Raw genomic sequence first — 23,272 nt, forward strand, 5'->3', positions numbered from 1 at the left:
CAGATCTGTTGGTGATCGTACTTTACATGTAAACCGATCCACGCGTTTTTATTCAAAAGTACCCGAACCATACAGGAGGCGACTTCTAAAACTGTTGGGCCGTGACATGCAAATCCGAAACTTGGGCACCGGCAATGAATATCAAACCAGAGCAGAAAGGTGCAGCAGAGAAGCAATTTACACTGAGAGACCGAAAGAGGGACACACGGATCGGAGAACGAGAATACGAATTAAAAACATCAAAACCACCGTTCAAACAGGCAAGTGGGCTTCGGGGCAGCGATGGACGACGAAGGCTCGCGGTCGTTGAGACGGACGACAAAAGTGGCGCAGCCAGGAGAGGAAACGCACCCCAGAGGATCACCACCACCACAGCCCTCGAGACGGGGCAATCCAATTGGTTGCTGCGCGCACAGGTGAGACGGACTGTGGCATAGCAAGGCCATGAAGGGGGGATGACGACAATGTGAGTAGGGCCCTATCCAGCAGTGAATAGATCGTGGTTGATGATGATGACGACTCTTAATGATGTACTGCGTTGCATGTGACGGTTCGTCCGAGGGGAGTTGGAGAATGGGACTTGTGGGCTGTCGAGCTATACAGAATCGGTGCACTGTGTACACTGTGAACAGGTGCATTTGTTGTGTAGAGTGACTGATTTTGAATTAATGACTTCCAGTTATAAAACTGCCTTCCGAAAAATCTGTTTCACGTGCACTAATATTTTATTAAAGTGTTGTCAAAATAGTGATTACACGTATAGCGGTCATGGATAATCCCAAAGTGTAATATTTAAAAATTAAATCCCCGTTAGAGAACTTGACAGCATTTTCCGAGAAAAGTGGAGACGTATCTTAGCAGCAGAGTCTAACATGTTTGCTTTAGCGTCCACACCATGAAGAGTAATGTCCTTTGACCATTCTCTTCACCTGAATGCTTTAGTTTTGTAAAAGCTTACATCAGAACTTTTGTAAATAAATCATAATCCTAAAGTTAGCTCAGTGGGTATTTAATAGCAAAGGTTAACGTGTCAAGCAAATAGTGTGCGTTATTTATAACGGCGTGATGTTGCGCTATCGCGGTGATCAAACCAAGGTGGAGTGTTGACACTGCCTGTGAAGGAGCACCAGGGGCTGGTCCACGTCTGTCTGGTGGCCTTGAGCCAGTGATGGAAATTCCACATTTCTATGATGGGAGGCCAGTCTCTTCTCTTTGCTGGCCATCCCGTAGGTTCAACCCTACGGGATGGGCAGCAAATCCTTCTAAACCCTGGGTTTCCCAGTTCGTTGCGTTTTTCCTGTGGCACAAGAACCGTCCCGTGAAAAGCACCTGGGGTCTAATGCTTATCACGCCCACCGTACGTGCGTGAAATCGTACCTCTGGGAATAGGCCTCCGTATTTCGTGCAAAATACGTTCACGTTATATGAAAACCTCAAAAGTAGGTTGGTCGAGCGAAGAAAACTGTGCAGACAAGACAGAAGCATTGAGAAACGGAAGACAAGGACTTTTTTTGTCGATGAGCAATTTTATTAGATTCATAAACGTAAATAACAGTCATGAATTCAAAACCAGCCGCTTATTCCATACATACGGATCGGTAGAAGAATGAGACGGAATCGTGAAATTTCTTAGAAAATCGCTGTTGCTTTTGTGTAGAGGATGGTGGGGGGGGGTGACATACAAACCTCAAAACCCTCAAAGGCTGTTCCCATCGGTAGCTGTGCCAACCATTTACATGCAGTTAAATTCGTGGCCAAGGATTTTGTATTCACCCTCATTGTTCAAACAGTTTTTGTCACGACATGGCAGCCAACCCGTGCCACAGCCTAAGGGGGCAAAGAGAAGTCGCCCCCTTGGAGAGACGACGATCCGAGTTGTCTCTCGACCACCAATCTTACCCGCAGAATTCTCACATGTTGTGTACTGTATGTACGTACGGCTGTCGGACTTCTTTCGCACCGTACGTAGCTAAGCGGGGTGGGGGGGGGACAAGAAACTCTAACGCAAAAAAGCAGTTCTTAAGAAATTCGTTTCCAATTTCGGTTCACGATTGCTTATCTGCAGTGACTTCCGAATATTGGAAAGAAGGGTCAAGTCGAGTGCTCTTTCACCCAGAACCATCTGGCTTTATATCACAGTGGGAACACCAATGTACATCGTATGCCTATTTTATCAAATGCACTTATAAGTAAAGAGACACTATTTATTATTATTATACTGTGACCCAATGTTGTGTAGAAGAGACTGCACTAAGTTGAGTGACTGTTAAATTCTTCATTTACGCTTGGCTGAAATGGCCATGTAAAGTCTGTGATGCAAAGTGGCATCTCTGTGCTATTCCAATGATAGTTGCTCGCCTATTTTGTTTAATCAGCTGCATTGTGTGACCGTTTATGTTAAGAAGCAACGGCTCTCAGAGTTTTTGGTTGCACCAAGGGAAGACGAAGGTTGTGGCTGGGTTTGGCGTCATTCTGGCCTTAACAGGCACTTGGTTAGCAGCACCGGTCACGCAAGTCTCCAAGCACAATGGGGGGAATCAGCTGATGTCGTCCATGTCTACGTACAGATGATCTGCTTGATGCGCCATCATGAGACATGCGGTTCGATGGCTCCCAATAATCCGGTGGCCAGTGGCCAATTTCAATGGCAGCTCGTTGAGCTAAAGGTATGGAAGTTCAAAACACAAACAACAACAAAAACCTTCTTGGTTCTTTCGGTAAAGTCACGTAGAAGGGAAGTAATAAAATAATAAAAATAAAACATAATAAAACAACAAAAACGTAACGCAAAAAACCCCACATTCAGCCGCTCTGAACCCGTTGCATTTCACCCTACACTTGTCGCAATTACGTGGGAATGTTTGTGATCGCAACGGACGGCAGAGTGGGCACTGTCGTGGGGCACGGTTGGTCACGCCTGGTTCTGCCTCCCAGAGCTCAGGGCGGCTCGTCCTGTTGTGGCAACGAGCTCCGTTTTGCTTGCAGATCACCAGATTCATGATGTTAATGGGCTGTTGAAACATTCGGCGCCCATGGAAACTGCAGTATGGCCCCCTGCCTTTCAATGGAGTCCAATGAAGCATTTGATTTGTTTGCTCTTTTGATGCTCGTTTGCTTATTGCTGTTATTATTAATATTTTATGCTGAGAGCGACAACTTTTCAAGGAAGAAACAGAAAACTCTGCCTTTTTAAAGACAAAAAAAATACACGGTGCTTCGTCAGGTACAGGCAGTGCTTGATACAATTGGTGGCTGAAGCTATTATTTAAAGATTGTTTTTATTTTACCAGGAAAGGCCCACTGAGCAGCGACCTGACCACAAATGATAGCTCAGCGAAGTGGCTTATCATCATGTGGGCATTTATAGCAGCCAAATACTCTAAACGCGTGATGTTGATTCTAAATGTGGACGGAAGAAACCGGAGGACCTGGAGAAAAATCCACGCGACCACGGGGAGAACACTCAAACTCTAAATATACAGGCGTCAGGGTCAGGATCGAACCCACGAACTCCTGTATACCCGATAAGGTAGTTAACATCCCGCCTTCGTGGCGCTTTACCGGTAACAGCCTGAACTTCGGAGAACTGCGGATAATTCTATGCTGCTAAAAACACCATGCCGATGGCTGTAGACTATCCGCTCGCCACAATTGGAATCGCACGGTCACCGTCGTGATGTTAACGTTTTCACAAAAAGGCAGAATTGGATGACTGCGTGGCTCATTTAAGGGTATCGACGGGCAGAAAAAAAATGCTTAAGCAGAGCCAACAACAAAAGAGCTTGTGCCAGCAGATGTCTTCCCACCCAAAACGCACAATGTGTGCAGCCCACACAGCCCACTCACTCTCAGGACCCCCACTCAATGTGGTCCCATAGAAAGGGGGGCGGGGGGGGGGGCCCTAATTCTCCTTTTAAGAAACTTCTTCTGGAATTTGTCTACCAACTTAAAAAAAAGTGCAGAGCTCAAAGGTAGACCGGGGCCCCATTAACGTGACAGAAAGTGCAGCTGCTAATAAAAAAGCATAACACAGAAACGTGTGTGTGTGTAAACAGCGACAGCCACATGGGCCCACCTTGATTATAGCTGCGCCTGTTTCCACGCGTGCGGATCTGGTTTCCGAGCCCTGTCCCTGATATTCACCAGTGTAGGACACGGGGGGTGGTGGGGGGGTGTGCACACTGCGGACCCATTAGCATCCTTACTGTTAGGCTCGCACGCTGCCAGGTGACATTTCCGGGAACTTTCCTCAGTTTCCACGTACAGTATCGGTGTAAGTGCGAATGCCCCATAGCCAATGCACTTGCGCTTTTGCCCCAATTTAACAGGCCCAGGGAGCCGTTCTTGTGAGTGAGCGAGTGCTGCCCCCTTTCCTTCGGTAATTCTCTCTCTCGCTCTCTCCGATTGCCATGTGGGCGAGTATTTCCGTGGATCTCTTTCTTCCAGCTCTTGTCTGTAATTCTGGCAACAAACTAGATTATGGTGCAAGGTGAATGTGGGGGAGGGGGGGGAGTCACTGAACCAATCGGTTGGGTGCAGCAAGTTTGCTGTGAAGCACAAGAGCACTCTTTTCTTTAACCTCGGGGTTTTATCCCATTAGCCTCCGTGATCTCGCGTGCCAATATTACTGAATATCAAAATGCTGCCACGAAAAGAAAAAAACAATTCTACCCTTTACACGACACAATATCCCAAAAATGTTACAAACCTAATTTGTTAGCATTTTGGCTGTGGTCTAGACGTTTCGGTGTGCCCCGCCAGCCCCCTCTTTAAGCCTCTGGAAAACGTGAATTGGTGCGAGCTCGCCGTGTCAATGAGCCAGCGATGCTGCTGTGCTGCTGGGTTGGGTGGCACGTGAATGGCAGAGCAGCGAAGGAAGCTGAGCCCGCAGCTCCTGGCCGCACCGCGTCTACACAGATCCCTCACTCGCGTCCGCACTCCTCCACGCAGCCCAGAAGATGCACCAGACTGTGCTCACCCAGCTGAGCCGCGAATTCCATCCCAGGCTGAACCCAAGCCTTACCCCAGGCCTAAAAGCTTAGTCAAAAGGATTACCATGAAATTGTACATAGTTTTAATCCAAATGTTAAACTAAACTAATTTTTCTTAATGTTACCAGGGAAGGCCCACTGAGCTGTATAGCTCTTTTTCACAAGCGACTCGGCTACAAATGATAGCTCAATGAAGTGGCTTATCATGTGGAAATGTATAGCAGCCCAATAATCCAAACGCATGTTTCTAAATGTGGAGGGAAAAACTGGAGGACCTGGAGAAAAATCCACGCGACTACGGGGAGAACACTAAAACTCCAAATATACAGGCGTTATCTTCGCGATTTAACCCACGATTACCTACATACCAGGCGAAGTAGTTGACATCTCGCCACTGTGGTGCCTTTGTTATGTGTATCATAACGCAAGCTCCCGGTGTATATTGTACAATGTGTTTTAAATATTTGCTTCATTTGTACCTCATTGCTACGTTGCATGTTTCATGTTTCAGTTCAATCGCGTAATTATTTTTCTGTTCCTTCATTTTAAATGCAGTTTAATTTAATTTTCTGGTTTTATTCGAAATAAAATAAGCTCACACTTGTGGTCAAAAAAAAAAATCACAGTTATACAATTACCGTTTTGATACAATTAGAAACCAGTCCTTCCACTGGTCAACCCCTGTAGACTGCCCACAAAGTGGTACTTTAAAAAATTATCTGCCCCAATGATGGGGCTGACGCAACCCGTGACGGGGATTTCAACTCGCAGACCTCCCAAACGTGACGGCTGAGGACTCTGTCACACGGCACCGCCTGGATGGATTTTGACACGGAACGATTTTTGAATGTTACACTTTTCACATACAAGCATGCGCGCACCATTTTGCTGGTAGAGGGAGAAGGGGAGAACATGGAGGCATCTCCAGTGGGGCTGTTGTAATGATATGTTATTGTCTAATACAATCACTCTCTTTTGCCATAGATACACGCAGAGGAATCTGCCGTTCAGTTGCCGATTGCCCGTTCCGTGAGAGCGGCCCCAGTAATTGAACCCGTTGTCACTTAAACGTTGCAATATTTTTCTTAGTTCCTCTCAGCGGGATCACCCAAAAAAACTACACAACACGTGATTGACCAGACGTCTCCCAAGCAGGAATTTTCGCACCACTCGGTGAACGTTTCCTGAGAAAGTAATGAAAGTTAATATCAGTATTTAATTTATATCGGTAGTGGTAGACGTTTGTATTCTACTCTGTCTGTAGGCACGGTACATAGAGCACTTCTCTCGCATTCTATTTAAACTATTTATTTTACCAAATGGCTCAATAAAGCGGCGGATCGTGTTTAAATGTATAGCAGCCAAACAGTCAATAAACGCATGTAGATTCTAAACCAGAGGACCTGGAGAAAAATCCACACGACCACGGGGAGAATATGCAAATTCCAAATATACAGGCATCAGGATGAGGATGGAACCCACGACTTCATGTATGCCAGGCGCAGTAGTTAACATCTCATCACCGTGGCACCCATTCAGAGCTCAAATAGCAGTTGGGAGTTTACACAGCTCCATCATCACTCCGGGATCAATACATTGACAACCACTTTGCGTTAAATCAACAGTGGTCTTTTTATGAAGAGACTTTGCCATGAGAATGTGGAATTTCTACCACTGGCTCCAGATCACCAGCAGACATTTGCACCATCCCAATGATGGTTGAAACGTGGAGGCGCTGACTTTAAATGCGGTAATCGGTTAGCATCGCTACCATAATCATATACTTCACAATAGTCATCATCCATGGACTGACTTGTAGTGCCCTTAGCACGGAGAAATATGAACAAATTTAACAGGGGAAAGTATTCATTCACAGTATATTTGGTGCGCATGAAATTGTGTGCAGTGCTGTAATTACCATAGTCTCTTCACATCTTTCCGTAACGGTTAGCGACGTGTTTTTTTTTTTACGAAACACTGAGGTGCTATATTGTGTTTAACAGTCGAGGAGCAGACACTCGCCACCGATGTCACCCGTGGCGGGGAATGAAACTTGCGTATCCAGGTTCATGGCGCAGTGCGTCAGTTGCCCACCCACCCACTCGTCATGGTGCATTAGCCGTATCAATATTGCCGGTAATTGTAACGATATTGGCGCCGTTATTGGCACGTCAGGCACGACTCGACATCCACGGTGAAATTAGCGCCGTGTGCCAGTTTCACATCGTCATCGGAACTAATGCGCGTGTCGTGCACCCACAAGCGGTTACATTGGCAGGGGAACAAGAAAATGCCGGTAAATTCCTGAGAACCAGATTACAAATGCAACGTCTCTCTGCCAAAGAAAGTAGGGCCCTCTGGCCTGCCTACGCTACTCGTATCAGCGGTGTTATTTTGATAAAAAATTCAAACTTTTTTAAACGTTCTTGGAAGCACGCGCATGGTCTTGCAATGCGTGTTAATTGGTAGGGGGCATAATGATTACCCCCCCCCCCCCTTTAATCGAGAATCTAATTAATATGATTCAAAAACTGATTCTTTGTTTTAACATCGTCAGAAATGTAGTGGCCAGCAGTACCTGGAGGGATTGCATACATCCATTACATGCGACATGGTACGCATCATAAATTAGCGATTCTTACACAGGCGGGTATCGTGAGCTGTAACAGTTGGCGTTCATCGATGAATCGATGAATCGGCACGTTCCACCGCTGTTCGTTGAGCTCTGTTCTTGGACATTGGCCTACGTCGTTCCCCACAGCGACAGGAGTTGCTAAATTAAGAGTCAGGATAGACCAGTATCGATGCGGCAGTGTCTGTAATGATCATCAGATTGTAATAAATCTCCCTAATAGGCCCTCTGTGCAAGAGCCTGACTACATTGCTTTGCCATCACGTACATTCCAAGTGAGCTTGATTGATTTGGGGAAAATATTATTTGCAAATGGGTGTCCATTTCGCTGTAGTTATAGTGTGATGCGATTGGCAATTTTATAGTTTACCCCCACTTAAAAAAATAGCGTGCGTATTTGTGCATCACAGTTTGGGTGACCATTTTTTAGTAATGTGCGAAAGGCTGGTTGTGTGTGTGTTTTTTTATGATTAATAACCGACAGTATATCTTTGATGTTCTCTCTTTTAAAAAATGTGTTACTCGTTTAAATAAAAAAGCAGCTTCACCAAGCGACGTTGTGGTATAAGGGTCCACCACTCAACTGAGCAAACAGACCCCCGAACACAATACCGTGATTCAAAGTCGTACACAGACTGCAGGCTCTGCTGGCTCTCTTCCTCTCTTTCTCCCCCTCCTTCAACCTCCTCCACTGTTGACTTCATTTTGACATGTATTCACACCGTGGGGTTCACATCAATTTAGGGTAGGGTCACAACTGCAGCACTTTAGATGGGGCCAAAATTGTGCATGTTTTTGTTAATGAGAAGCACTGGGCGAAGATTACCCTTTTAAGTTTTTTATAAGCCCTGGCCCAAGAGCGCCAAAGAGGTCTGAGCACATATTATTTTCAGGCCTGTAATTACAAGCCATTAGGTGTGGTATAGGGGGGTGGTGGGGGCCCAGTTTGGGTAAGGGAATGGTGGTTTAGAGAAGTAATTTAGCTGTTAAAAACTATGAAAGTATGGTACTTTTTAGAACACTTGGAACTTAAAAAAAAGTGGGTAATGTCACCTCTCAGTGCTGCCTGAAGGCGTTTGCGGAACTCTTAACGCAAAGTGCCGTGTATCGCCGATGTTCGTTAATGAAGCTGCAGTCCAGGCAGACAGGTTTGTACTCATTTCTAAGACTTGGGGTTTTGCGTATTGGGGTTTTTTGTCACGCGGCCATAGAGGGAAGTAGGGCGTCACGCTTGCATGCAGTTCTCAGGACAGGCGAGGCATCCGAAAGGGTGTCACGGGGCCAAACAGTGTCAACACTGCCAGCCTGTTGGGCTAAAATAGGTCGTCACCTCGCAAACGCGCTGCAGAAGACCGCGTGTAAACGCAGCCTAATTGGACTGCTGCAATAGGTACTTAGTGGTGGTATCCCCCAGAACCTGCAGGGCCGGACGTCTCTTTAAGATGCACTGTATTCCCCTGCCAAACAATCGTAAGTGGAATCACCACCAGCGGCAAAGGAGCTGTAATTATGAAGCCTCAAGGCGTCTCAGCGACTCAACTTTGCAAGTCACCAAGGAGCGAGCGCATGGCCGTCTTGGCCGTCTTGGGACAAGGAGTGGAGGAGCACGCTCCTGTGACTCGAAGAGAATGTTTACAGTGGCTCCGAATGTGTCACACTTTGTAAAGAAAGTCACCCGTAAACTCTTTGGCACGGCTGACAAGTCAACAACTTTCCCAGAGACTCTAACCCAGCGATGTTCCGGTACCTTAAACATTTCACAGGCCACACGTGTACAGTGACTGTGTTGAGAAAAATATACATTCAAACACTTAACGCGTGTTGAATGCCATTATCCGTGTCCCAGGAGCAACTTGGTTGTCAACGTGGCCTTTTGATGTTTGTAGAGATTAAAAGGTGTACAATTATCAATAGCTGCTAATTAATGCACCGGCCGTGCCTGGGCCTGTTTGCGGGATTTTATTTTATTCTTTGTTCCACCTCGGTTTTTTTTATTCAGTTTTTTGTTATTGCCCATATGTTTGTGTCCTGGCCATAGTTTATTGGAGCAGTGTAATGAACACACTCGTGCGCTGTGCGTGGTTAATGGCAGCGTGACTGAGCTATTTTAATCTCGTAGCTTGGAGTGGCAGTGTGCCACCTTGCTCGCAACTCTTGTGGTTTTGAGCACACTACTACAAAGGTATGTTCGGAGTGGGCCATTGGTGCTTTAAAGTCTCCCCTTCACTTGAAAAGCAAAGGAATATTTGGAAGCGGAACTTCAAGACTTATTTCATTTTTAAGCCAAGGACTTGCCTTTATGGGAAAAAATAGCACAGTCCAATTCACTCAATCAAGCCGAGTCAGATCTCACAGAAATTGATAATTTACTGAACCACTAATTAAATTCCTTCATCCTGTGGTCCAGCTTCAGATATGGAGATTCTTCAAAGTAATTCCTCGCTCACGTGGGTGATATCTCCGTAGTTTAAAGTTCATTAGCGTCATGTAATTTGATCGTGACATGCTGGCAGGTTTATGTCACGAAAAGCAGCGGAGGCAAGGCAAAGTCACTCTCCTTTGTTTAGGAAGATGATGCACTCTCCCAGAGGTGTTTACGAATGCTCGGGCTCATAATGTTTGAGCAGTGGAGATGACTGCGCAGGTTGTCAGCTGCATGGCAGTGCGTTCTCTCATTGACCCAGATCTCACGGGGGAGGATTTGTAAAATCATCGTGGATTACGCCAGCCACCTCCCCAAACGAGTCTCTCGCCTCACCACTCCACTAGAAAAGGCCACGTGCACACCAGCAGCGGCGCCTTTACAATTCTTCCTCTCGGATAGGGGAGCAGTTTGAGACGTACGGTAATTATTGTTCACGAAATATCTGTGGTCCGAATACTTGCCACCGAGTCAGTTCGTAAAGGATCGGGCGTTCGATTTGGAAATGCTGAGATCCATTCGTAAAATTCTGTGCGCTGTGCAATGTATGTTAAAAGACCCTGTGATGTGTGACATTCCAAAACGTAGTCAATTGTGTGCCAAACATTAAAGTGGTGTATGAAAAATACTGCGTTTGAAGTTGTGATACATTGCGTAGCATTAAATGTCGTTAAATGGCATTATTGCTCTTGTCTCCCTTGCTCGAGAAATTATTTACACTCTGCTGTACATATTCAACTTCAATAGGAACTGGGATTTCATGGCACATTTTTTGAATGAAGATGGTAAAATTATAATCCAACAAACACACGGAAGATTAAAAAAGGACAAACTGTATACGCTCTAGAGCTTTGCTTTTTGCCAAATGTTACCATGCTCTGTGAATAGAATACGACTGGTATTATATCATAAAATACGTCGTGCATCGTGAGATTACTGTATTGACAAAGGTTGCTCAACATCAGTACTGCACGCTTTAGATTGCTTCTCTTGCGATGATATTCAAATTGCGCAATCAGCACAATGCCACCACGAGATGAATGCATTTCCGTTTTGACAGAACTCCGGCACTGTCCTTGTGGGTCCCTACAATTCGGCATCGGCAGGTCGAGTCGTCCACACCTTGTGTGCGCCTCATGCCATGCAAAGAGCGTACATTCCGTGGGCAACGGACTATTTTAAATCCTCCGAGCTGGATTACGTCAAATTAAGCGAAACAATAAAATTGAATGCCGTGTGATGGGTTGTTTTATGCAGTAATTTGGTGTGCTTGGGCTAAAGACAATTGACTCGCTGTAGTACTCCTTGAGACCGGGTTTCACCGTGGGGGTATTCCTAAGACCTGCATTGAGACCCAGGACCTCAGCTGTGCTCGCTCGGTACTGACTCAGTATGGGCCCTCTGAGCCACCCCCCTCAATGCCCTCGAGGCTCGCAGTGGTTGTGACATTGGCCGGAAGGATTTGCTGCACGCCCTGTAATACGCGGTACAACGGCATTAGGTTGTTACAATGTGAAGTACTTTTAATACTGTATAGTATCATGCTGCTGAGACATTGCATTGTGGGTCACCGTGTTGCAGTGTGGCTACACTTTAGGGTCACCCACGCTGCAACGTGGTTACTCGCCATGCAATGTTCCATTACACTACAGAAATTCTGTCCTGCATTTGTTAAACACAATGCACTGTGCAGTACTTGTGTATGGTTGCTTTGTAAGATGTGTTTTCATTGATCTCACTACGACCACATTAATCATTGTGATACCTGAGCATGTTCTACTAATAACTTGAATATATATTTTGTTTACGTGGCTAAAATTAGTTAATGTTTGATCTTTAAAAAAGATATGGCTGTGGTGTCAGTTGGACGAAGTTGTAACGGTTAAGATTATAGTTTATAGTTTGGACAACAAAACCTATAATAAGTGTCATACGCAATACACTGTAAATTGTACAGTGATCTGTAAGGTTTTACAGCTGGTTGTGAGAATGCGTACACAAAACAACATTTTTGGGCAATAAAGAAAACATTACGGCGGAGTGTTTGAACATTAAAGCCAGCCTTATGTGCCCCTTAGGATTCCTCAAACTTTTTTTTATTGTTTCTCGGTTTGTGATTAGCAGTCGGTATAAAAGACAGGGTAAGAGAGAGGGGGGGGGAGAATTGAGGGAGAGGGATGGGGTCGCTTCATGCCTCTTACATCTTGCACACAGAACCCACAACATAATTAACTTGGGAGCTGTTGCCAGGCAGTTGGGGGGGGGGGGGGTCGGGGAGCTGGTAATTAAAAACTCGCCAATTGCTTGAGCTTTGTAGGGGGGGGGGGCTCCTCCATGCTGCATTGAAGGAAGAGAAAGAGACAGAAAGACTCCGGGGGTAAGCTGCAGGCAAGAGTGGGAGGTGGCGGGGGGGGAGCTTAAGATACAGAGGGCGAGAGAGGAGGCAGGGCATAAAGGCTTTAACAAAATTCTCAGAATCAGCGGACACAAGCAAGCAAGGGAAGGTCTTCAGTGGATCAGAGTCCTGTGCTCAGCCCTGTGCCACTTTACATGGGGTCCCCCCCCCTCTCTTCTTCTGGCGAGTTCAAAGTTTAAGAAGCTGCTGTGGAATGCGTGTTTTGCTCATTATCTACACTCTGGCGCCCTATCTGATGAAGACAATGGGTTTTTTTGTTCTCGGGGAAAACTTTACTCATCCATCCCCTGCCTCTCTCTGCTTTTGCTTTACGTTGGAATGAAATTCCAGGGGCACGGGCCGAACAACGGCAGGACCCCGACTGCTGTTTGTGGACTTCGCTGAAATTAGCACAGAGCACCGGAAAGCATGTTTATAAGCAGATTGTATATATATACACGTTTTTGCTCGCTGGATTTTAGTCTGCGGTGGTTTCTTAGAAGCTGTAACCCAGTTACTTATTATAACAAATTACTCTGTGCGGTCCAATCTGGAGGCGCAATAAAATGCCTTAATGGCTTTACAGTTTAAAGTCAAGATGTCTTCCTTTCATTAACGAGATGAATAGCTCAGGGCGATACAGTGCTAATGTTTTGAAATGCTTTTAATATCGTGTCTTGAGTTTTTGTGTATCAGGTAGATGTGACTAGACCTGCCAAGATAGAGTTCAAAGCATTTGCTGTCGCTGGATTTGCCCGTTTCTAAAATCCCCTCTTGCAAACTGCAGTGCATTGCTTGGCTCCCATTTCACTGGAATGGAAGATTTCGATTTAAAGCTTTCATGGCTGCAGGGATTCATCTTCTTGGTTCTTTCGGTAAAGTCACGTAGAATTGAAGTAATAAAATAATAAAATAAAACATAATAAAATAATTCTCACGACGTTTCGGCCACAACGCAAGTAGCCGTCCTCAGGTGGAGAACAGGTCTGTCGAGGAGACAGACTCTGTCTCCAGACTCTGTCTGGAGAAAGAACCAAGAAGATGGAATGGAAAAATTGCAGTTTTTGCTTTATGAATGCTGCCCTAATGCTTTATGTAGAATCTCTTTCTGTATTTAGTTTATTGTCCTCCCCCGTACCTCCGATTAGCGCAGTTGGCTACGCACGGTGCGATAGAAGCTCAGCATACGTACCTATGTGAATGCCACTTGCAATGTATATGCACGTGTAAGTAGTATGATATCTCTTTGGTTCTTTCGGTAAAGTCACGTATAAAGATAAAATAATAAATTAAATAATAGCATACGACGTTTCGATTGCAACACAAGCAATCATCATCAGGTATAAATGAAATAGCAACAAAAATCTAACCAGAAAACTATAGACAGACATTTAAACAGACAGATATCACCAAGATACATAGAGAGAGAGTAACACAGGCACAGAGAGGGAGATCGTTTCTGTGGCGAGGCCTTAAATAGACAGAGGGTGGGCGGGGGCGGAGAGAGGGAGGGGTTAGAGAAAAAATTAACATGTCAATGAGTACGGCGACGCGTGGTAAAGTACGCAAGCTTGAACATTATGAAAGAGGGAGAAAGAACACACAAAATTATTTTTTCTTGCTATTTCATTTATACCTGATGATGATGATTGCTTGTGTTGCAATCGAAACGTCGTATGCTATTATTTAATTTATTATTTTATCTTTATACGTGACTTTACCGAAAGAACCAAAGAGTAATTCCTGCAGTCACGAAAGCTCCAAATTTAAGATAGTATGATATCTTAATCTGCACACGTGGTGCGGTTAGTGTTGCCCGAGTTGAGATTTTCGGCCACGACAAACGTCAGCGGCGAGCGATATCTCAGCCATACGCCGGCCATGAATTGTCATGGCTGGAATATGGGTAAAAAAACCCCAGGCTCAACGCAGCAAGGGGAGACCATCTAGCAGCGGATTGAGAAAGGATGGCACATTATGAATATTTCACTGATGCAAGGGGTGCGTGTGTGGCGTGCCACTGTGGTGTGACGGTTGACCTGCAAGTTGAAGGTTGCAGGTGTGATTTTATGGCGTTGGAAGTTGTAACAATGGGCGAAGTTTATTAAACCGCTTTCTCACGTCTGTGTCCACCACCCAGCAGTGTGAGGATGCCAGCGAGTCGATCGACAGACGACAAGGTCTCTTGAAGTCGGGTTAGAATGTGAGTCCTCCTCCCCGTGCTCTTACAGGACTTCTGGCAATCATGGAAGAGTGGGCTAAACAACATCCTCGAGAAAGAGCTCTTAGTGGAGGCCCTTTCTGTCAGCCTTGGTACGAGCAAGCCATTGCGCGGCTGCACCTTTGCATTTTGTGAGACGTACCAAAAGTACGTGGCAAATATCAACATTGTTGACAGCATAAATGAATTTGCACATTTCTTTCAGGGGCTATACCCCAATCAGAGCAAATACGTTACAGCACCATCAGTCAACTCATTATAGAAATGCAGCATTTCTGACCATCTCTCAAGCATGTATGTGTGTGTTTGTTGATGCTTTTTTTGTCATGTAGATATAAATACATCCGGCGTCTATAGTACAGTAGTTATAGACTAATTATACACGCAGAGGCTATGTCCTTCCAAGCCCTGTGTGTGTGTCAAAAAAACCCACCCTACACTATACATACAATGTGACGAGGTTTTCACTTGGGCGCAGTGTCTTGCAATAAGGCGGTAACAAATAATTGTATTTGTGAGGCACCACTGAGTGGCAGTGTGTCCGTGGCAGTGCTACCCTTTGTGCCGGAGTAATGCACCCTGACGGATTGAAGAAGGGATTTTCCACGAGGGGAAAATGGCAAAGGAGAAAAGAGGTGTAGTGAGGAGTTGGGGTTCAGCACATTCACCCCTCCCCCAGAGGCAGCCAATGGTTTTGTAGTCGGATTTTAGTTTTAATTATTATCACGTGTTGCCTATTTATGTGCTAAGAAGAGTCCCATTTATGTGGCGGCGTTCCAGTTCGCTTGTCCGACTTGCGAGCTGTTGTTGTTGTTGTTGCCGACCCGTTTGGCATCACCGCCAGCCGATAACGGGGCGTGTGTTACAAAGTTGTGGGCGCACACACACACACAACACGCACACACACACAACACACGCACACACCACGCACGCAACACGCACACACACAACACACACACATGCACACACGCAACACACACGCAACACACAACATACACACGCAACACACACACACCACACGCACACACGCAACACACACAACACACACACGCAACACACACCACACACGCACGCAACACACACACACGCACACACAACACACGCAACACACACACAACACACGCACACAACGCACGCAACACGCAACGCACACACACACGCACACAACACGCACACGCGCACAACACACACACGCACACAACACACACACGCACACACACACACAACACACACACGCACACAACACGCACACAACACACGCAACAGACACACACGCAACACACACGCACACAACACACACTCCACGCAGCACGCACACGCCGTGCCCGCGTGTGGCTCTCGGCGGCAGTGTGCCCCGTGTAAGAAGACTGTGGTGGTGTGAACGCGGGTGGCGGGTGATCTCAATTGAGAGAGGTCGGCGGGGAACGCGGGCATTGGGAGTGGTGTGGTTATGCCTGTTTGTGAACCGAGTGTGTGTGGGGTTTTGTTGTTGCACGTTTTGAGTGCTGGAGGAGGAGGAGGAGCGGGTGGGGACATGGTGACTTGAGGGGGTGGGGTTCGGGTTATGGGAGGTGGTGGTGTGGGTTTGGAGGTGGGTTGGGGAGATAGGCCGCGGGTTTTTGGGGTGAGTTTGTGTGACAGAGGTGGGCGGATTTGTAAGAAGACAGCTGTGTAATTAGGAATGTGCGTGACTGGCCCTTTGTCCCTGCGAGGCCCCACACATACAGGTGAGGCCAGCCATGTTTGTACCCAACTAATCTCCCACCTTATCTGTCTGGCGAGAAGCCCCTTGTCACGACAATCACTCTGCGTGTACCACACCACACTGCCCCAGCTCTCCGCCTTGGTGCCACGGACTCTGGGGCGTTATCAGATGGCTCGTGTCTCCAACCCTGCGAAAATTACCGGTTGTGATGTTATTTCTTCGTTGTTGCTATGCTGTCAAAGAGACAATTCCACTCCCGGCGTAATGGGTTAAGCACCCACTGAAGGTGCCTGGCCGCTGTGTGGCTGGGAAGGTAAAACTCTCTAGGACTTGAAGGCAATTTACCTTTTTGCCATTTGTTCCATTCTGTCTCTCGCCTAGAGCTGTTTATTTTGCGTCTCGCGGTTGTTTTTTTGGAAGTCACTACAGTGTTTTGTTTTGGGAAGGAAATCGCGACGTGTGTTTCTCGATTTGTACTATGTTTATTTTTTCTTGGGATGACCACCGATTTTTTAATTGGGTCCTGGAGAATCGACAGGAAAACAATCTCTGCCAGAATAGTGCTTACGGGACACGCAGAGTGATTAACACTGCTCAAAGACGACATCAGTCGCCAATATACTGTACAGTGAATAATAGTTTTGACCAAATCTCACCCGTTGCACGTTCGGGACATTTTTGTAATTCCACTGCTGAATGAGGACTTCAGCAAACCTCTTGTCCATACTTCACCACGCTGGACAGCACGGGGTAGTGAGGGTGAGTTCCACCACACTGCCCACAGTGCCTGTGTTACACCTTTGGCACGTGGAGGTCACCCATCCACGCTCTGACCCAGGCTCAAACCTGCTTCGCTTTTCGAGATCCGATGAGATTGGGATCACTCCCCGGTGATTTGCTCTTATTTGAAATGCACTTATTTCGGGCTTTTTAAAAATAAAATAGTTTTGGGGTTGGATTTGATTGGTGTCAGCCTGGCATGCTTTTATTGGTATTTTGTTTCGTTCTGTACAGCGCCTTGTGTGTTACCTTTGGTTGAGAGGGCGTCTTAGAAGTGTAAATGATTATTATTTAGCAACGTTTCTACGTAAAACAAAATCGCCAGACACGTATGTACCTTACTGTACAACAACAGTGAATTAATCTCCTTGCCCATCGCAGCACGATGCGGACAAGCCGAGCGATTTCATTGCAAACGCAGAGCGCGTGCGGTGCACCGGAGCCAGCCTGGGTGAGTGAGGTGTGCGCTCCCTGGCAGGGAGAGAGAGGCGAGGCCCCCCCCCATACCGCCCGGCCCCCCATACCGCCCGGGCGAGGTGTCGCGCCTGGGGGCCCCTCTGGCGGAAGCCGCCTGGCACCGAGGGGCCTCCTCATGCTCCCCCGATGAGCCGCTGCTGCCTTTGCTGTGCCCACCCCTCTCCCCCTCCCGATTCCTCCTCTTTATCAGCTGCTGCTGCAGCACTTTTAGGCCTGGATTGCACTCCACGAGACTTGTTTATTTTCCTCTTAAAGCCAATGACGGGCTAAATATAATGAGGTAAACAAAGAGAACTCTGGCCGTGGCTCTCTCTCTATACACACACACACAGGCCTCTCTCTGTAGGCTGGAAGTCAGCACATTTTCCATCTGAGACGCTTGTGCACGGTTGGAAGCTATCTTCTCTCCACCACGTGTTTTGCTATTGGCCATTGAGGGTATGCCGCCTGCTGTAACGTGGATATTGAATACACTCGAACATCATTTGCAAGAAGAGACGTGTTTGTTAGCGCCAATCAAAAAATCCAAACATTTATGTTGGTCTATATATTTTTGACGATCGTTGAAGTCTCATTTGCAAATGAGGTGTGCCTAAAATGACTTGACACCGTGGAAAAATTGTATTGATTTCTATATACACATGTTTATGTATGAGGAAATAAGAACATGGCACTGAATGTTTCATTATTTTTACGTCAGCATATTTCTAAGACTGTACATTATCATATTTGTATGCATATTTTAACGGTGTAATAACATTTTTTTTGTTCGCCGAAGTGCAATGATCTTGGTGTTATTTTAGCCCAGTACGACGCGCACACCCTTGAAGTTCAGGACAAAATCGTGACAGGTTTATTTGAGAAAACGCAGAGATTTTTCAACAGCACGCTTCAAAAAAAAAATCAGGGATTGTCTTCATCCCGCTGACTCGCCATGACGCTTCGCAGGCCCAGCCGCGTGGAATTACGTGCCATTAATAATTTTCCAGGGAATTCCATCCGTTAAAGACCTTTTTCCTGAACCTTTCAGCAAATAAACATTAAATTGTAGAAATTGTGAATGTCAAATGAACATGTTCTGCCACTTTTGCAAACTCCCACTTGTAAAATTTGTTTTTTAAGTACGTTTAATAACGTGTTAATTTTGTCATTTAAATTTATATACAAAGTAAATTTTTTTAACATAGTTGTGGAGTAAAGTTTCATGCTTAAGTGATGAACAATTCCTTTCAGAAAAAAGTATTTTTTCTGAGATAAAAAATAATTTTGAAGAGCCTTATATGTTTTAATATTTCAATTCCTCATTTAAAATGTTTATACCTACTCTGTGCTTATGTATTTCAAATGATATTTGTACCGCATCAGCGAGGTGCATTAAATAAAGTATGTAAAGGTGCATTTAATCATGGACAGCGCTCAATCTTTACATCAGACTGTGCTGATATAATACCATTGCTAGTCTACAGTTGGGCATGGTTCACTGATGAGTCCATATAAGGGTGAAACAACCCATGTGCCGCACGCAGGCCACCCCAGTTGCTTGCCTGGAGGGCGACTTTGTTGGCTGATAGGTTACACAAATGTGCATTTGAATTCCGAACGATCATATGTAAATACAGTATCATTGAGTACGTGTTATATCCAGCACGATATACGAGGTGGTGATGGCGTCAGCACCACACCCAGCCCTCGTTTGTCTCCACAGTGCTAGTCTTGACACTGCCACTCCTGACTTGTTTAAGACCTAGGGAAGGCCCAGACTATGCACATATTCCAGTTTACCCACTGGTGTTGTGTGTGTTGAGGAATGAAACCAGGGGTCCCGACTACCGAATGGCTTGTGCAATTCTACAAATTGTGCAGGCCAAGATTTGTCAGAATTCTGAGCCCCTAAGGGATTTACGCAAGGAGATCGCATAAATGTCAACAATAACCTAGGGGCGGTCGGGACCAGCCTCAAATCTGTCATTACATCCACACCTGTACTCTCAAACACATGCACACACACACACATAGACACTGTCACAAATACACACGAAGAGAGACGCACACACATCTGCGTACTCAAACACCAAACACACACGTACAATTGGATACAAATAATTTCCCCACACAGTCACGTACTGTCATAATTAGACAAAGATCCCCTCATGTAGCCTTTTAACAGATTGTTAGCGAGCATCCATTAAGACCGACATTGCACACGATAGATACATTAAGATAAATATGAACACACAAAAACACTCTCACACACGCACATAAACATAAAGACATTTCCACGCAAAGTAGTATACTCAAACAATTACATTTGTGAATTCACGCACTTGCACAAATAAATGCACGCAAAATGGCAATCATATTACTGAAAAAAACCATGAAGTAACACGTGCACAATGTACAACTTAACTCAGCCACAGCCTAGGCCCAGCTGAACGCACGGAGCATTGAGTCACGGTGGCCATGTTTCACGTGGACTTGATGCAGCAACAACAGCCATGTTGCATCAGGATTGCATTTGCGGCAGCTGATTGGCTGGTGTATCGGAAGTGATGACGTAATATCTAGCAACCACTGACGCGTGCGTCCATCTACGTGATCTCGCTAGCGCAGATGCTCCGGGTTTGCACTACACACTTTTGGAGCGTACGCAAATAGCTGCCTGGTAGCATTGACGCAGTTTGTCTGTATTCAGGCCCCTGATTGTTAAGGTTCAAATCGTTGACCACTATACCACCATTGACCCAGCAGTCTATCTATACTGTGCTGTAGTTGTATACTGTACCATCAATATATCATTTGCCTACACACATACAAAGCTCTGAACAAATACACACTCCTGAGTATACGTACACTGAATGGTTTGACACCATTCATATATCGTCGGCATAAAGTTTGTGTTTCAATGTGTAATGTGTGTGTTTTTATAAATGGTTAATTCATAATACCTATGGGAAAAGATATTACGTACAAATTAAGATCAAGATGGTATCATGAGAGATGGCGGCGGCTTGAGGAGACCTTAATCCAGCAGTGGATTGAACATGGCTGACGATTAATAGGTGTTAATACAACAATTGCAAATGTGTCTGCGTTTGTGTACATTTATAACTCCTCTCATCCACAGTCATGTGGGGGAACCCATATTGCAGATCCTGTGATTTGCGGGGTTGTCCTCGATGCTACTCATCCTGTCTACGGAGTAAAAAACGTGGATATTAGAATGAATTTGCTTTACGGCTGCATATCCGCAAAAATATGGTGGCTCATCATGGGGCACCGCGGTGGTGAGATGTTAACTACCAACCTCGTCTGGTATACACACGTTTAGAGTATTTGGCTGCTATACATTTCCACATGATAAGCCACTTGGTTGAGCTATCATCTGTGGCCAGGTCGCTTCTGAAAAAGAGCTAAAATAGGTCGGTGGGCCTTACCTGGTAAAATAAAAAATAAAAGTTTAGTTGCGTTTTAGTAGCTGTGGGAGGGGGGGGGGGTCGTTCTCTGCTTCAAGGCTGTGCCTCTGGGGAATCTCAGTCATGTCTCTGTGCTTCTGTCTCTGTATTTGGACTCTCCCTTTCCCTGTGGCTCTCTCCACGTGTGTCTGACTACCTGTATCTCTGTGTGTATCTGTCTCGTCTCCCTCAGTGACTCTGTTTTTGTGTCTCCGTCTGTATGTGCGTGGAACGGTGTCTTTCTCTGTCTCCCTCTCCATGTGTATTCTTCTCGGTGTTTCTCCATATATCTATGTTAGTGCCTCTCTGTGTCTCTGTGCGTGCCTCGTGTCTGTGTCTCCTTATCTTTCTGTCTTCGCATCTCTGTGTGTGCATGTCTCATTGATTTTGTCTGTGTCTCTGTGTGTGTATTTGCGTGTCTGTGTGTTGTCTCGTGCAGTGTGGGCTCAAAGTCAGTGCCGCCCATCCATTTTCCGTGCTTTTGCTTTAATCAAAACTCTTTAAAAAATTAATCCCAAATAACCTATTTATGTTTTCAACTACTTTCTTTTTTTTACCAGGTAAGGTCCATTATGCTGTAGATGATGATAGGTTCAAATTGCCCTACGACTCCTCTTATCCGCAATACAATCACGGATATTAGGATTCCATTCCACACTCTTTGGAAATACCGCACGGACAATTGCTGAAGAATAGGGCTGCGGATAATACAGTAAGAGTTTTCATGGACCCTTATGGCTGTCATGGATAATCAGAGGCTTGGATAACAGGGCCGAGGATGAGAGAATTTCTGTAATGATGCATCTCGTTATGTGAATGTTTGCATCTTTTCATCGACCTCTATGCCAGCCTGCGCGCAGGCGTGAAACCCGTGTGTCGTGCTGCCAAGAGTAGGTGGTGCCCATTATCGGTGCCCACACTTGCGGTTCTGTGAGACTAAACGGTGTGGAGGAGGGGGGGGAGTAGATCTCTCTCCTCTTGACTCAAATCTTAAGACATTGACATTTTTTTTGTGTGCTTGTCAACGGACGTTACCCTGGCCCCGTTTGTGATCACCCACCTACCACGCACCCGGCACGCAGTGCCTTATATAAAATGCGCGCAGGTTTTCCGTGCGTTTGGCGTGCGAATCGCACACGATCACGAGTTTTGTGTGGGAGCCAAGAGTGGCTGGCAGGTGGGGTGGGTATGCGTGTGGGCGGGTGGGTGCCGTGTCAGAGGTGCACGGCTAACCAGGTAGCTGCTGCACCGCTCGGGTCAGGCTCTACGCAGCCTCCAGGAAGCCACATTTCCCCGAGAGGTTGTGTCCTCCACGTTCTAGCCACCACCCTCCACTCTTGCCCAAATAATATCTGCTTACGTGAAAACATCTGTTAAGGCTTTTCAATGAAGGAAGTGAAGGTCAACGTGCTTGAGTTGAAACCGCTGGTGTCTGCTGCAAGTGCCGTATTTAAGCCGGTCCAAAGAAAACAGCCTCTTCTTGTGATGCGTCCCACCACGTCGCTTCGACCGTAGCTTTGAATTATTTTAATGTCATGGCACGAGTGTCAAGAGCGGACTAAGTGCGAGAAACAAATAAAGAGAGAGCAGATCGTGAATGTCCTCTTGGCTAAATGCACGGGGGTTAGTGCTAGCAGACAATGCCTGCGCCACGCTCGGTGAATGAAGCGCAAAGAAGCCCTCTTAATCGCTTCGTTCACACACAAGCCTCGGGTTAATGATTTTTACTACTTCTCCCATCGGTGCCTATCCCTCCAGCAAAACAAGCTGTGAGTTTATTTCAAGCCAATTTCCTATATTGATTACCGCTCCTCGCACTCACTCATGAATGCTTTGTCCTCGCTCATCCTTTTCCCATGTAAGTGTTGCTCCTTTTTTGTGTATTTCTTAATGCAGATAAAAAAAAGAAAAACTATATGGCTTTTATAGTAATATTATTAATAAATTAATAATAATTTGTCCAATTTTCTTGGGTCTTTCGGTAAAGTTACGTCGATAGGTTCAACAGTTTGCCTTTAGAGCCTAACCCCCTTTCCTGATGACGACCGCTTGTTTTGCGATCGAACGTCGTAGTATTTTGTTATGAAAGCTTTAAGTCAAGATTTAATTTGTTCATTGCTTTCCTTGCGATGCGGTTGATTCGTGATTATTTATATATTTGTTTTAAGTGGTAGTGGAGGGGTGGATTTTTCTCTCT

The 23,272-nt window shown here is 45.8% G+C and overlaps 1 protein-coding gene across 1 annotated transcript in view; it reads left to right on the plus strand.

Annotated features, from left to right (window-relative positions):
- Positions 1–23,272, plus strand: part of LOC144936944 (zinc finger homeobox protein 3-like) — a 194,550-nt gene that overhangs the window by 18,769 nt on the left and 152,509 nt on the right. The window lies entirely within an intron of this gene.

The sequence above is a fragment of the Lampetra fluviatilis genome, chromosome 17, assembly GCF_964198595.1.
Source record: "Lampetra fluviatilis chromosome 17, kcLamFluv1.1, whole genome shotgun sequence".
Taxonomy (NCBI): domain Eukaryota; kingdom Metazoa; phylum Chordata; class Hyperoartia; order Petromyzontiformes; family Petromyzontidae; genus Lampetra; species Lampetra fluviatilis.